The sequence below is a fragment of the Ovis aries genome, chromosome 14 (assembly GCF_016772045.2).
Source record: "Ovis aries strain OAR_USU_Benz2616 breed Rambouillet chromosome 14, ARS-UI_Ramb_v3.0, whole genome shotgun sequence".
In the NCBI taxonomy this organism is placed as follows: domain Eukaryota; kingdom Metazoa; phylum Chordata; class Mammalia; order Artiodactyla; family Bovidae; genus Ovis; species Ovis aries.
The window spans coordinates 51,543,858-51,557,754 of record NC_056067.1 but is presented as its reverse complement, the minus strand read 5'-3'; the positions used below and the strand labels follow the sequence as shown (position 1 = coordinate 51,557,754).

The 13,897-nt window shown below is 42.2% G+C and overlaps 1 protein-coding gene across 2 annotated transcripts in view; it reads right to left on the bottom strand.

The window, feature by feature from the left end:
* The window catches only part of LOC121816525 (phospholipase A2 inhibitor and Ly6/PLAUR domain-containing protein-like), a 29,023-nt gene extending 16,084 nt beyond the window's left edge, over positions 1–12,939 (bottom strand). For both annotated transcript variants that reach the window (XM_042232104.2, XM_042232105.2), the window contains exon 1: positions 12,478–12,939. The gene's annotated coding sequence lies outside the window, so the exon portion shown is untranslated. The remainder of the gene's footprint in view (positions 1–12,477) is intronic.
* Between the last annotated feature and the right edge of the window lie 958 nt (positions 12,940–13,897).

Below are 13,897 nucleotides of genomic sequence, written 5' to 3'. Positions count from 1 at the left end.
AAGACGCGGGTAGAACACAGAAGCAAGTGCTGGGAGCAGCCGCCACCCTTAGGGCTGGAGGAGGAAAGGAAGAGGTTGCAGTTACAGAAATGAGGGTGTTTTGAAGCTTGGAGGTGAACCCTTGGGGCCGAAACTCAGATCCTGAGGAGGGGGTGATCCCCAGCTGATTCTGGTCTTAGCCTGAGAACGTGCGGTGAGGCTAGTACTGCAGGTCCTGGGACACTGCAACCTGGACTCACCTGCGCGACCCCCCCTCGACCCCTCCGCTAGCAAAGCGGCCTCAAAGCACACCTGGGGTGCTGAACACGTGACCTGCATGATCCCGCCTCCCTTCACCAGCCTTGCAGCAGTCCGCTCTCTCGCTTGCTCGCTCGCTCATTCACTCCCCCTGCTGGAGGAGCTGACGAGGAGCAGCTGGAGATTAGAGTTGGGCCCAGCATCCCACAGCATCCATGGCGCGCAGCGCACGCCGTCCTCGTGCAGGCGCTGGACGAGATGCGCGGGGAACACGAGGCAGTGCTGCCGCCGTAGGTTCCCGCGCAGTGAGAGCTGGGCTGAGGGCCGGGGCTGCCGCGTGTGCCCAGGGTCCCAGCTATCTGGCTCTGCCAGGGTCGGAGGACTCAAGACCCGGTGAGAGGGAGAGGGCACGGGGTCCAGACTCTAGTACGGGATGTCTGAGCCTGAGAGATCGCAGAGTGAGGGGTCCGCCAGTGAGAATCCTGGGTGCTTGAAGGGAATGAGGGCTCTGACTAGGGCCTGGAGTGGGCGACGTCTGGTCACCAGGATTTCTGGGTCCTGAAGGGAAATAGAGTTCTGGGGATGGGATTCCTTATTTCTCTGGGTACCATCAGACTATGGAAATCCTCAAGGGAGTTTGGACTCCTGGAATGGGGCTATCTTGGTCTCTCAAGAGTAGAAAGTAAATCTAATAGGTGTCTAGTCCCCCTGTGGAGGAGGAGGTGGAGGCCTTGATTGCTGATGAAGGCGGTCTCCTTCACACTGGGGATTCTGATCTGAAGGAGGGGGGTCTAGGTTCCCCACGGAGCTGAACTCCTTGGGCTTCTGAGCCACAAAGGGTATAAGATGTAGGCTTCCGGGGCTGGGGGATAGGCCTGCATGCAAAGTGGGCTTTGAATCGTCACTGGGAGAAAGAGAGTTGTTTGGAGTCTCAGAAATCCTGGCTCCCCAGAGGGCTGTGGTCCTTGCTTCTTAATTCATGGCTGGTGGAAGGTCTCCATGGAGAGGAGGGAACTGGGGTCTGTCTGAGAGAACTGGAGACCCTTTGGTCCCTCTTGGGGAATAGGAATTCCATCTGCGTTGCTTTAAGGCCAGACAGCCCTTTGACAATAGGGGTGGCCTTTTACAAGTGGCCCAGCAGATGGCGTCTACCTGCAGAGTTATCGTGAGCATTCCATGTAGGCTCACTTGTATCTGCATGCTCTCTCGTGCACAGTAATAGACTCACAAGCCCTCCTGGAAGCCCAGAACTCGGGGAGCTCAAACTTTAGTCTCACCCTTTGCCTTGGCTCAGGGTGCCCTCCTCTCTGACACCATCTCTGACTTGGCCCTGTCTGACATCTCCACCCTGCGCTTCCCTGCTCCAAATTCTGACTACCCTCCTGCCAAGGGGCCTCCTGCCTGGATCAAATCTCAGAAACCAAGACCTTGTGTTGGTTTCCTGTGTCACTGTCCATTGTGCTGATCTCGTTCACATAGCTGTATATTGGCACCCTTGGGTGTGACACCTATCTTTTGCAAGGGTTGCCTTTTAAATCATGGCTTCTAAAAGGGTTGAATTTTATGTTCTGGAGGCAGCAAGTTGGTAGGGCTGCATCTGTCTCTGGGAGCATCCAAACAGAATAGACTGAAGACTCCCTTGTGGAGGGATCACTAGCTGAACTCAGAGTGAGTCTACGTGCCACCTGCAGGCTGGCAGGCCCTTGAGGCAGAAATTCAAGGAAAGAAACTCAGTGTTGCCACTGGCAGAAGCAGAGGAGGTCCAAAAGTGGCATCAGCTTAGCTGAATTTTCTCCTTGTCTGGATAACGGTACATGTGTGTCCATTGAGGTGAGGAACCATGAAGCCCAGAGAATCAAGGGTGGGTTTGCCTGTGGTGTTTTTTGGAGGAGTGAATAAAAAAGTAGCAATTCTGTTGTGGGTCTGTCTTTGGGGTTTGAGAGGGGTGGAAGATGCTTGGGACTCTGTGAGATGGAAGCCTAGACTTCTGGGTCTGAGGAAGGAGGGATCCAGGGTGAGGACTCCAGGGTCCCTGGAGAGGAGGGATGCTGGGGTCGTGTGCAGGATGGTCTCCTGCTCACCCCCAAACCTCTGCAGGGACCTTTGGTGCACTTGGGTTCTGTGCCCCTGTCAGCTGCCATGAGAAGGACGTTAACCAGGGAGTCACAATCCCAGAAGGCTCTGGAACCTGACGGAGGAGAACTAGAGTCCTCCTCCCAAACGGGAGCCAAACCCACCAGCGCACAGCCAGAAACAGAGCCGCCCCAGATACCTACAAACACTTAGGAAGAAGAATGTTTCTTTTCACAAGTCTCGATTTGGACGTGGTTTTTTACACAACATTACTACAGCATCAACAGACTAATATGTCTGGGCCTGTTTAACAGGAGGATTCCTACGTGCTGTTTCTCACAAGTCCTTTGTTTCTTTTTAAGTGGAACAGCATGCTGCTCCCAGGAACAGGGGTCATTGTGTTAGACAGGCTTGAATCTCCTTTAGTAAACATTCTCTTTATGACAAAACTGCTTAGTCTCAACCCCCTTCTTGAGATATGGATTGTCTCCTGACCTTTTGACCATCATCATCCCTTGTTCCCTTGGTGATAGGTGCTGTACAATTTGATTTCTGATCTTTATCATTGTCGAAAGAAACTTCTTGTACCACAGCCTTTATATACTCACGGAGAAATCATTAAAGCACCTTTGCTCCATCAGCGCTTGGGTCCCTGTGTCTGTCTTTCGCTCTCTATCTCTCACTCTCCTCGCTCTCTATCTCTCACTCTCCTCGGCTGATTCCTTGGAGCGCAGAGACCCGTCTTGCTCACTCTCCTGCACGGGCTTCTAAGACTCCCTCGAGAAGGCACACTGTTCCTTCACCCCCTCCTTGAGAGGGTGCCCGGTGCCTTCATGAGAGATGCAAGTCCTGTGTCAAGGACTTTATTGGTTTTCTGTGTAAACCAGGGGGTATCAGCTTCCTTCTCTCTTTTATCATCGCCTCTGGACCGCCAGGTCCTGGTCCATTAAAGGACCCCAACAAGTGGCGCCCCAGAACAGGGACTCTGGTATACGTGGCATTTGGTTGGAGAGACTTGGTACCTACGGAGGTCAGGACCTATTGACATCGGTAAGTACTAAGACATGGGTTATACGGGTGGAAAGTCCCATCATTTCTCTACTTAACTTCACCATTCGTCTAAAGCTCAGGGACTTTTGGTTTCGCGCCACTGAATAGAGGCTTACTTTCAAACACTGGTTAAATGTAATCCTTGATTCCCTGATAAAGGCAGTTTTGATTTAGAAATTTGGCAGCAGGTAAAAGAAAATGTTGAATGAGCTGCCAAGCAAGGAAAAAATATTCCTATAGATTTCTGGCCATTTCAAGGTAGATTCTCAGTCAGTCAGTTCAGTCGCTCAGTCGTGTCCGACTCTTTGCAACCCCATGAATCGCAGCACGCCAGGCCTCCCTGTCCATCACCATCTCCCGGAGTTCACTCAGAGTCAAGTCCATCGAGTCCGTGATGCCATCCAGCCATCTTATCCTCGGTCGTCCCCTTCTTCTCCTGCCCCCAATCCCTCCCCAGCATCAGAGTCTTTTCCAATGAGTCAACTCTTCACATGAGGTGGCCAAAGTACTGGAGATTCAGCTTTAGCATCATTCCTTCCAAAGAAATCCCAGGGTTGATCTCCTTTAGGATGGACTGGTTGGATCTCCTTGCAGTCCAAGGGACTCTCAAGAGTCTTCTCCAACACCACAGTTCAAAAGCATCAATTCTTCGGCCCTCAGCCTTCTTCATAGTTCAACTCTCACATCCATACATGACCACAGGAAAAACCATAGCCTTGACTGGACGGACCTTGGTCAGCAAAGTAATGTCTCTGCTTTTGAATATACTATCTAGGTTGGTCATAACTTTTCTTCCAAGGAGTAAGCGCCTTTTAATTTCATGGCTGCAGTCACCATCTGCAGTGATTTTGGAGACCCAAAAAATAAAGTCTGACACTATTTCCACTGTTTCCCATCTATTTCCCATGAAGTGATGGGACCAGATGCCCTGATCTTCGTTTTCTGAATGTTAAGCTTCAAGCCAACTTTTTCACTCTCCTCTTTCACTTTCATCAAGAGGCTTTTTAGTTCCTCTTCACTTTCTGCCATAAGGATGGTGTCATCTGCATATCTGAGGTTATTGATATTTCTCCCAGCAATCTTGATTCCAGCTTATGCTTCTTCCAGCCCAGCGTTTCTCATGATGTACTCTGCATATAAGTTAAATAAGCAGGGTGACGATATACAGCCTTGACATACTCCTTTTCCTATTTGGAATCAGTCTGTTGTTCCATGTCCAGTTCTAACTGTTGCTTCCTGACTTGCATACAGATTTCTCAAGAGGCAGGTTAGGTGGTCTGGTATTCCCATCTCTTTCAGAATTTTCCACAGTTTATTGTGATCCACACAGTCAAAGGCTTTGGCATAGTCAATAAAGCAGAAATAGATGTTTTTCTGGAACTCTCTTGCTTTTTCCATGATCCAGTGGATGTTGGCAATTTGATTTCATCTGGTCCCTCTGCCTTTTCTAAAACCAGCTTGAACATCTGGAAGTTCACAGTTCCCGTATTGCTGAAGCCTGGCTTGGAGAATTTTGAGCATTACTTTACTAGCATGTGAGATGAGTGCAACTGTGTGGTAGTTTGAGCATTCTTTGGCATTGCCTTTCTTTGGGATTGGGATGAAAACTGACCTTTTCCAGTCCTGTGGCCACTGCTGAGTTTTCCAAATTTGCTGGCATATTGAGTGCAGCACATTCACAGCATCATCTTTCAGGATTTGAAAGAGCTCCACTGGAATTCCATCACCTCCACTAGCTTTGTTCATAGTGATGCTTTCTAAGGCCCACTTGACTTCACATTCCAAGATGTCTGGCTCTAAATTAGTTGATCACATCATCATGATTATCTGTGTCATGAAGATCTTTTTTGTACAGTTCTTCCCGTGTATTCTTGCCACCTCTTCTTAATATCTTCTGCTTCTGTTAGGTCCATACCATTTCTGTCCTTTATCGAGCCCATCTTTGCACGAAATGTTCCCTTGGTATCTCTAATTTTCTTGAAGAGATCTCTAGTCTTTCCCATTCTGTTGTTTTCCTCTATTTCTTTGCATTGATCGCTGAAGAAGGCTTTCTTATCTCTTCTTGGTATTCTTTGGAACTCTGCATTCAGATGCTTATATCTTTCCTTTTCTCCTTTGCTTTTCACTTCTCTTCTTTTCACAGCTATTTGTAAGGCCTCCCCAGACAGCCATTTTGCTTTTTTGCATTTCTTTTCCATGGGGATGGTCTTGATCCCTGTCTCCTGTACAGTGTCATGAACCTCATTCCATAGTTCATCAGGCACTCTATCTATCAGATCTAGGCCCTTAAATCTATTTCTCACTTCCACTATATAATCATAAGGGATTTAATTTAGGTCATACCTGAATGGTCTAGCGGTTTTCTCTACTTTCTTCAATTTGAGTCTGATTTTGGTAATAAGGAGTTCATGATCTGAGCCACAGTCAGCTCCTAGTCTTGTTTTTGTTGACTGTATAGAGCTTCTCCATCTAGGTAAATTCTAGCCCTCCTACTATCAACAACAGAATTCTTCCCACATGAATATGAATTAGATGATAAAACTTTAAAAAAGGCCCAATTAGAACAACAAAATATTTCAAAATTGTCTTACTAGCCCCGCCCCGGCCGTTCCATATGCTCCTCCTCCGCCAACAGGCGCAACTCCAAAAGTCTCTCCTTTGTTGGAACCTAACGAAAGTTATGCTGATTTTTTAGCTAGATTAGAAACTGCTATTTCCCGTACTGTAATCGGAGGAGAAACCAAGGAACAGCTAGAGAAATTACTTGGTTATGAGAATGCAAATCAGGAATGTCAAAGATCTATCGCTGCAATTCGTGAAACTGGGACTATTATTGACTATCTGAAGGCTTGTCACAATCTAGGATCAGAAACTCAAAAGATGCAAATGCTAGCTGAAACAATGGCTACTACCTTTAAAAAGGGAAATGAAGGATGCTTTACATGTAGAGATAAAAACCATTTAGAAAGGGACTACCTTAAGAAGGCTAATAAAAAACCTCCAAGAATTCACCCTCACTGCCTTAGAGGAATGCATTGGGGCAAAGATTGTAAATTTAAATTTGATATTGATGGAAAACCTATTCCAGGGAACTCCAAACAGGGGACCCTCCAGGTCCCCTACAACAAAAACCAGGGGCAAATTCTATCTTTTCCCTCAAACCCTCAACATCCGGCAATGCTACCAGCCCTAGATGGTTTTTCCTTTACCCTTAAGCAGTCCCTTCTAGAGTACCTATGGACTTTTTGGACCCCTGCCCCCACAAAACTTCAATCTTTTATTTGGTCGATCTAGTTTGGCTTCTAAAGGAATTATTGTTCACCCTGGAATAATTGATTCAGATTATAAAGGAGAAATTCAAATTAGGATGTCATCTCAGATTCTATGGCAATTTTAAAAGGGGGACAAAATTGCTCAGTTACTTCTTTTGCCTTACATTTCTATTAACTCCTCTAATAATGTACAGACAGGCAGATTCAGCAGTACAGATCAAAAACAATCCTTATGGACATCACTGGTAACTGAATATGCCTGACCAAATATAAATATCAAAATTAATAATAAAAGATTTTCTAGTCTCCTCGACACTGGATCTAGTATTACTATTATTTCCAAACACTTATGGCCCAAATCCTGGCCTATACAAAAGGTCTCTCGCCAAATTGCAGGAATTTCTCAAACCAAAGTACAAGACATTTATCAAAATGTTTAGATCCACCCATATGAAGGGCCAAAAGGCCAACCTACAACATTAAGACCTTATGTGACAAAGGCACCCCTTAATCTAATAGAGACTTACTTAAGCAATGGCAAACTCAGATACACATTCCACATTGTTCCTAGGGGCCACTGCTCATTTAACAAACAAAGCAATTATTAAAATAACTTGGAAGGATGATGAGCCTATTTGGACAGAGCAATGGCCCCTTTACGAAAGATAAATTACAGGCTACTAAAGAACTTATAGACACAGAATTGAAACATATCAAGGAATCTTACTTTCCTTAGAACTCTGTTTTTATTATAAAGAAGAAATCTAACCAATGGTGTCTCTTAACAGACCTTAGAAAAGTCACTGCATCTATGAAACCTATAGATGCATTACAACCAGGGATCCCATCACCTACCACTCTTCCTCAAAGTTGGCACATTATTATTACTGATTTACAAGATTGCTTTTTAAATATACCTGTACACTCTTTAGACTGGGAGAAATTCACTTTCTGTCTCCCTTGTCCTAATCACATCGGGCCTCATAAAAGATTTCAATAGACTATGTTACCTCAAGGTATGCTTAACAGTCTAAATATTTGTCAAAATTTTATAGCCAAGGCTTTACATCCTATATGACAGCAATTCCCTCATGCATATATCATTAATAATATACTGTAACTACAAAAATGAGAAATGGTATTTTTGACACTCAATGGCCATGATATTCTTTAGACTCCAGATAAAATTGATTAAAATAAAATCTTTTTTGAAATTGCAAAACCGATTCTTCTTACACATGCAGTTAGGAAAAGGTTAACTTGTTAAACTACTTTTTTGGAGCTCCAGTTCTGCCTGGGAAACAAAAACAGGCCTAAGAAAAAACCTGAAATTAACTCTTATCATGTCCTTGGGAAACACAGCCCACTCGATCTAGGACTCCAGCCATGAACGAATTGGTGGAACTCAAAAAATAAATAAATTAAAAAATAAAACAAAAAGACGTTTTAAATTTCAAGCAGAAAACTATGCCTATCTATCTAAAATTATCTCTGTCTCAATATATGTCTTTGTTTTTGGATAATATGAAGTTAATAAGCTCTATTTAAATTCAGGTTAACATGAACTGAAAAATATTCAATATTAAATATGTTTATTTAAATACATATAATTTAAATATAGTTGTTTGCTAATCTAATTGAGACATGTCTTAAATCATCAACACTACATAATACTTTTATTGTGCCTAAGTTTAAGGTAAACTAAATTTATCAACAAAAAGATAACTCTTTATATATATATATATATATATGTAAATAAGATGAAAACTTTTAGATAAACTCTATTAAAAATAAGTATATTTTTAATAGAATAATCTATTATTATAATCTAAAATAATCTCTTAGGATTGGAGTAACTTAAGTTTCTGGACTTATACTAAACTAAATAATAAAAGTTTATTAAATAGCTAGGTCATTTCCAAGTGAAATAAGATTTTAAAAATTAATTACTGAACACTAACTTCCTCTTACAAAAAGTTTTTCTTATAGAAAAACTTAAGAGATTTTAAATTATTAATACATATAACAAAACATTTATATTTTATATAATTTATATAATTTATAATATATTTGTGTGGTATTTATATATTTATATTTATTTATTAATAGTTTATTCACCAATCTATAAAAATAATAACATATAAGACACTTCATAATTGCTAAAGAAAAATAAGATATATGCTTTTAATAAAAAGATATAAGAAATGGCAAATAAAATGATGAATACAAAAATGTCAAAAGGGTTTATGACAAATGAAAGAAAATTTTATGACAAGTGGATTTAACTCATTACCCTGAACTTCCTTCCTCTTCCTTCTTACGTGTCTCAATCAATACAAATTCTTCTTTTATAGGGCCCACACCTCTCCGAGGTGAAACTACACGACATGTTATAACCCACCCGTTAGCTTACTTTGCAGTAATGAGAATACCTAATTCTATAAAAACAGACAATGGCCCTACCTATATTTCTAAACAATTTTTACATTCGTTCTCTATTAAACAGATTACAAACATTCCTTATCATCTGCAAACACAAGATGTAATTAAACAAACACATTACACACTGTAACTACAAATGGAAAATTAAATAAAGAAAAATACACAGGAACACTTTTCCTTACCAGAGCAGACATTACTAGATTCTGACGCAATATATTTTTTAAGCCTATAACTACTGTCAATATAGCTTTATTTCTGTTTCCAGTCTGTAAGATTCTTAAAATAACATCAACTTCAATGCCTGTTTCACCATACAAAACAAAAGCAACGTAAAAAGGACACCCATTTGCCAAATAAGTTATTTGTTCCTAAGAATATCAAAAGTGCAAAATATTCGCCTTCTTTTCAGGTCTGTCTTGAAAGTATAATCATCTTCCTTGACACACTGAACAGAGAGATTCAACAGCTGCCAGGCTGCATTTCTTTTCCAAGGACAAGGTCAAATATATTTGGATATGAGCAACATTTCATTTATCAAGTTGTTCTGCATCAACTTTCAAGAATTTCTCTTAGGAAGAAATATTTGAATGTTTGTTCCTAATCCTTTGCCCCAAATAACACAAACCACTTAAAACACAGTCAGATCCCATTTCTTTTTATATCAGGAAAAATGTATATACTGAATGAAGAGAAAATCAACCCATTAATTCAAAACCACAGCCAAATACCAGTCCCAAACAGATTTCTAGATGATTTTTTTTTTCTTTTGGACTGAAATATTTCCTAACAATGTTTTCATCATTATCGCTTTCCTTTCTTTCTATAACTCTTGTTAATATAGCTTTATTTATTTTAAATTTTTTAAACTTACTGCAAGGAGATATTTTGACAAAAGCAGAAAAACATTTTGAAACATTAAAGGACACCTCCCCTCCTTTACCCATTTGCTATCAAGACGGGTTAACTAATCTGTGGAAATCTAAGAAACTAATCTTACAGGGAAAGGGATATGCTTCTATTTCTCCAGATGGATCCAACAAACTCATATAACTTCCTCTTCAGAAGATTTAACCTAAGGGGCCCCCCAGCATTCAGACTAGAAACGAAACAACAAAAACCTCAGGAGGAAGAAATGCCAATCCAAGCCATGGTGACTTTAAAAATTTCCAAAAAGCACCGTACTCAATGTCATCGACCGTATGATCTCCCTATTTGAGGACAGAAAAACGCTTACTCATCAAACTGAAAATCTGATTTCTCAACAGGGAATGCCTCAGAATCCTGAAAATATTTTTCTTCACTATGCTTGCTTTGCTTGCTTTTGTTTCCCCCGCTGCAGCTGACTTGATTGATCACACTTATTGGGCTTACATACCTAACTCCCCTTTTTTTATTGTAGGTCACAGAATGGACAGATATAGGACCAATCGTATCTACTAATGACTCAACACATACGTCCGCTCCTTGGAACTTGGAGGGGCCCTCTCATCCTGAAAAAAAAGAAAAACTAATTACTATCTCTCTAGGTTATGAAGGCCTTCCTTTGTATATGGGCCCAACAAAATTATGCATAAATGTTAGCCGACAAACTTGGGCTTTCGCCCTGCCTCTAAAAGAGGACTTTCGGACACTGCTTGGATTATTTACTACCCTTTTTTTTGTCCGTGAACCATGTTTATAGTACTGAAACTTTAGGGAAAGAGTTAGGGAAAGAACAAAGAACATTATGCAAAGAGTTTACTAATAAGAACTTTAAATATATTCCTGTTCATTGGGACAAATGTCAGGCCAAATCAGGAAAATTAATGTTTATGGCTAATCATACAATTGTCGATTGAGGACCCCATGGTATGTGGTTATCTAACTGCTCAGATGATATTAATAGAACGTGTGTGATTATGTTACTCAAACGGCATGGACGGTTACTAATACTACAATGGAGCATTACCATGACGGAGGACTTCTTGGATGGCTTGACAGTGGAATGGTCCTCCCTCGTCCTCAAATCATTCTTGATGAACAGATTGGGCCTAAGCAACGGGACATTGGAAACTTGCTGCAAACACCGAGGAACTTGGGACTTGGACTGGACATTTCACAGGGACTAGTGGTAGCCATAGCCATTATTTCTTTCAGTATAATCAATCATATTTTATGCAAGCCTATGTTCCACTTCCTTTTGTTGTAGCTATAGGAAATTTACAATTCCGTAAGACTTTATGTTCTGTAACTTGCATAAATGGTAAATTATATACTTGTCTTAACTTCTCTATTTCCTTGAGAAATGACTCCCTTTTGATTCTTTGATCTCGACATAATCTGTGGTTACCAATAAATCTCCACCGGCCCTGGGAAGAAGGTCCCATGGCTGGACTTGCTTCCTGGTTACTTACTAAATTGCTCCAACGATCTAAACGATTCAGTGGATGGCTGATTTTTGGCATTTTGGGATTAACAGCTATTTGCATTAATAGCTGCTGCTGCTGTCACTGGTATTGCTTTACAAACCTCAATTCAAACACATAATTTTATTCAAAATTGGACTAAAGATCCCCATACTATGCAGGCCACTCAGGCTCAGATAGATGAGGATATTCAAGATGAAATACGGGAACTAAAAACAGCAATCAAATGGGTTGGAGATCAATTAATAGATGTACAAAAATAGGTGATCCTAAACTATGATTGGAATTCTACTCAATTTTGCGTTACTCCTGTTCATTTCAATAATAGTGCCTACAACTGGGAAGAAATCAAATTTCATTTACAAAGCATACATGATAATGCCTCTCTGAAAGTACAATTATTACACAAAGAAATTTGAAACCTTTTCTAATAACCTGCCCTCTTCCACTAATTTGGAAACTTTAGCTGAACAACTAGCTGATCAATTATCCGGGCTAGACCCACGCGGATAGTTTCAAAGCATTACTCACAACATCGGGTCTAAAACTGTAATTTTGGGGATTGTCTTAATTTGGTGATTTGTCATCTAGCGCTACCAAAATTCATGGCAAAACTGTTAAAACTAAACAAACTCTAATGGTCAGAACTCTTTTTACAAGTATTATAAACAAATAAGGGGAAAACGTCAGGGAATGTTTAACAGGTGGATGCCTAGCTGCTGTTTCTCACAAGTCGTGTGTTTCTTTTTAAGCGGAACAGCACGATGCTCCCAGGAACTATGGTCATTGTGTGAGACAGACTTCAATCTCCTTTAGTAAACATGCTCTTTACGACAAAACTGCTCAGTCTCGATCCCCTTTCCTGAGATATGGATTGTCTCCTGACCTTGCGACCATCATCATCCCTTGTTCCCTTGGTAACGGGTACTGTACGTTTGGTTTTCTGACCTTTATCACTGTCGAAAGAAACTTCTGTACCATAGCCTTTATATACTCACAGAGTGAAGTGAAGTCGCTCAGTCATGTCCGACTCTTTGCAACCCCCTGGACTGTAGCCTATCAGGCTCCTCCGTCCATGGGATTTTCCAGGCAGGAGTGCTGGAGTGGATTGCCATTTCGTTCTCCAGGGGATCTTTCCGACCCAGGAATCAAACCGGGTCTCCCACATTGCAGGCAGACGCTTTACCGTCTGAGCCACCAGGGAAGCCCAATACTCACAGGGAAATCATTAAAGCACCTTTGCTCCATCAGAACTTCAGTCCCCGTGTCTTTCTCTCTCTCTCTCTCTCTCTCTCTCTCTCTCTCTCTCTCTCTCTCTCCCTCCCTCTCTCCCTCTCTCCCTCTCTCCCTCTCTCTCTCTGTCTCTGTCTCTCTCTCTCTCTCTCTCCTCAGCTGATTCCTTGGAGTGCAGAGACCCGTCAGGCTCACTCTCCTGCTGGGGCTTCTAAGACTCTCTTGACAAGGCGCCCTGTGCCTTCACCCCACCTCGAGAGGGCGCCCGGTGCCTTCCTGAGAGACGCAAGTCCTGTGTCAAGGATTTGATTGGTTTACTTTGAAAACCAGGGAGTATCAGCCTCCTTCTCTCTTTCACTTTCTTATCATCACCTCCGGACCGCCAGGTCCCGGTCCATTAAAGGCCCCAACACTAATACAACTTTGTTGTTTTAAACACTGAGTTTAGGAACTTATTTGTTACTGTAGCATAATCGAGACTATCCTGAGAGATGACAAAGTCTAGCAGCTGCCAAACATGGCTACTGAGTTAAGTAGTAGGCTTAGGGTGGTAACTGTTTGGCCAGACACATTGTCTCCAGAACCCACACTGTCTTAAAGGCGCTAGTGCAGTGCGCTCAGCCACTGAGTGGGCTCTGACTCTTTGTGACTCCGTGGACTGCAGCTTGTCAGACTTCTCTGTCCGGGGGATGCTCCAGACAAAAATAATGGAGTGGGTTGCCAGGCCCTTCTCCAGAGGATCTTACACACCCAGGCATCGAACCCGCGTCTCCCACATTGGCAGGCAGATTCTTCCCTGTCTGAGCCAGCAGGGAAGACCCTGAAAGGTGTTAGGCACTGCACAAAGTCCTTTTTTGATTTTCTTTCATTTGATTCTTAAGACAGTCCTTTGAAGTTATAGCTATTATATCCACATTGACGAACATGAACTCTGGGCAAAAACAGGTTAACTAGGAAAGGTGATCGTGGATTCTGGAGTCTGACCCTCGCAGCGCTTTGACTGAAGGCAAGTGATACCACAATCCATGCCTCAGTGTGTTCCTCTGTAAAATGGGGGCAATACTTTCAGCGTCACTGAGTTGTGATTATGAAATGAGGTACCGCATGGAAAACACTTAGCATGGGGACCACGCAGGAAGTAATCCCTTAAGAAAAGGTAGCATCTTCCCTTTCTTTCTTCCAAAG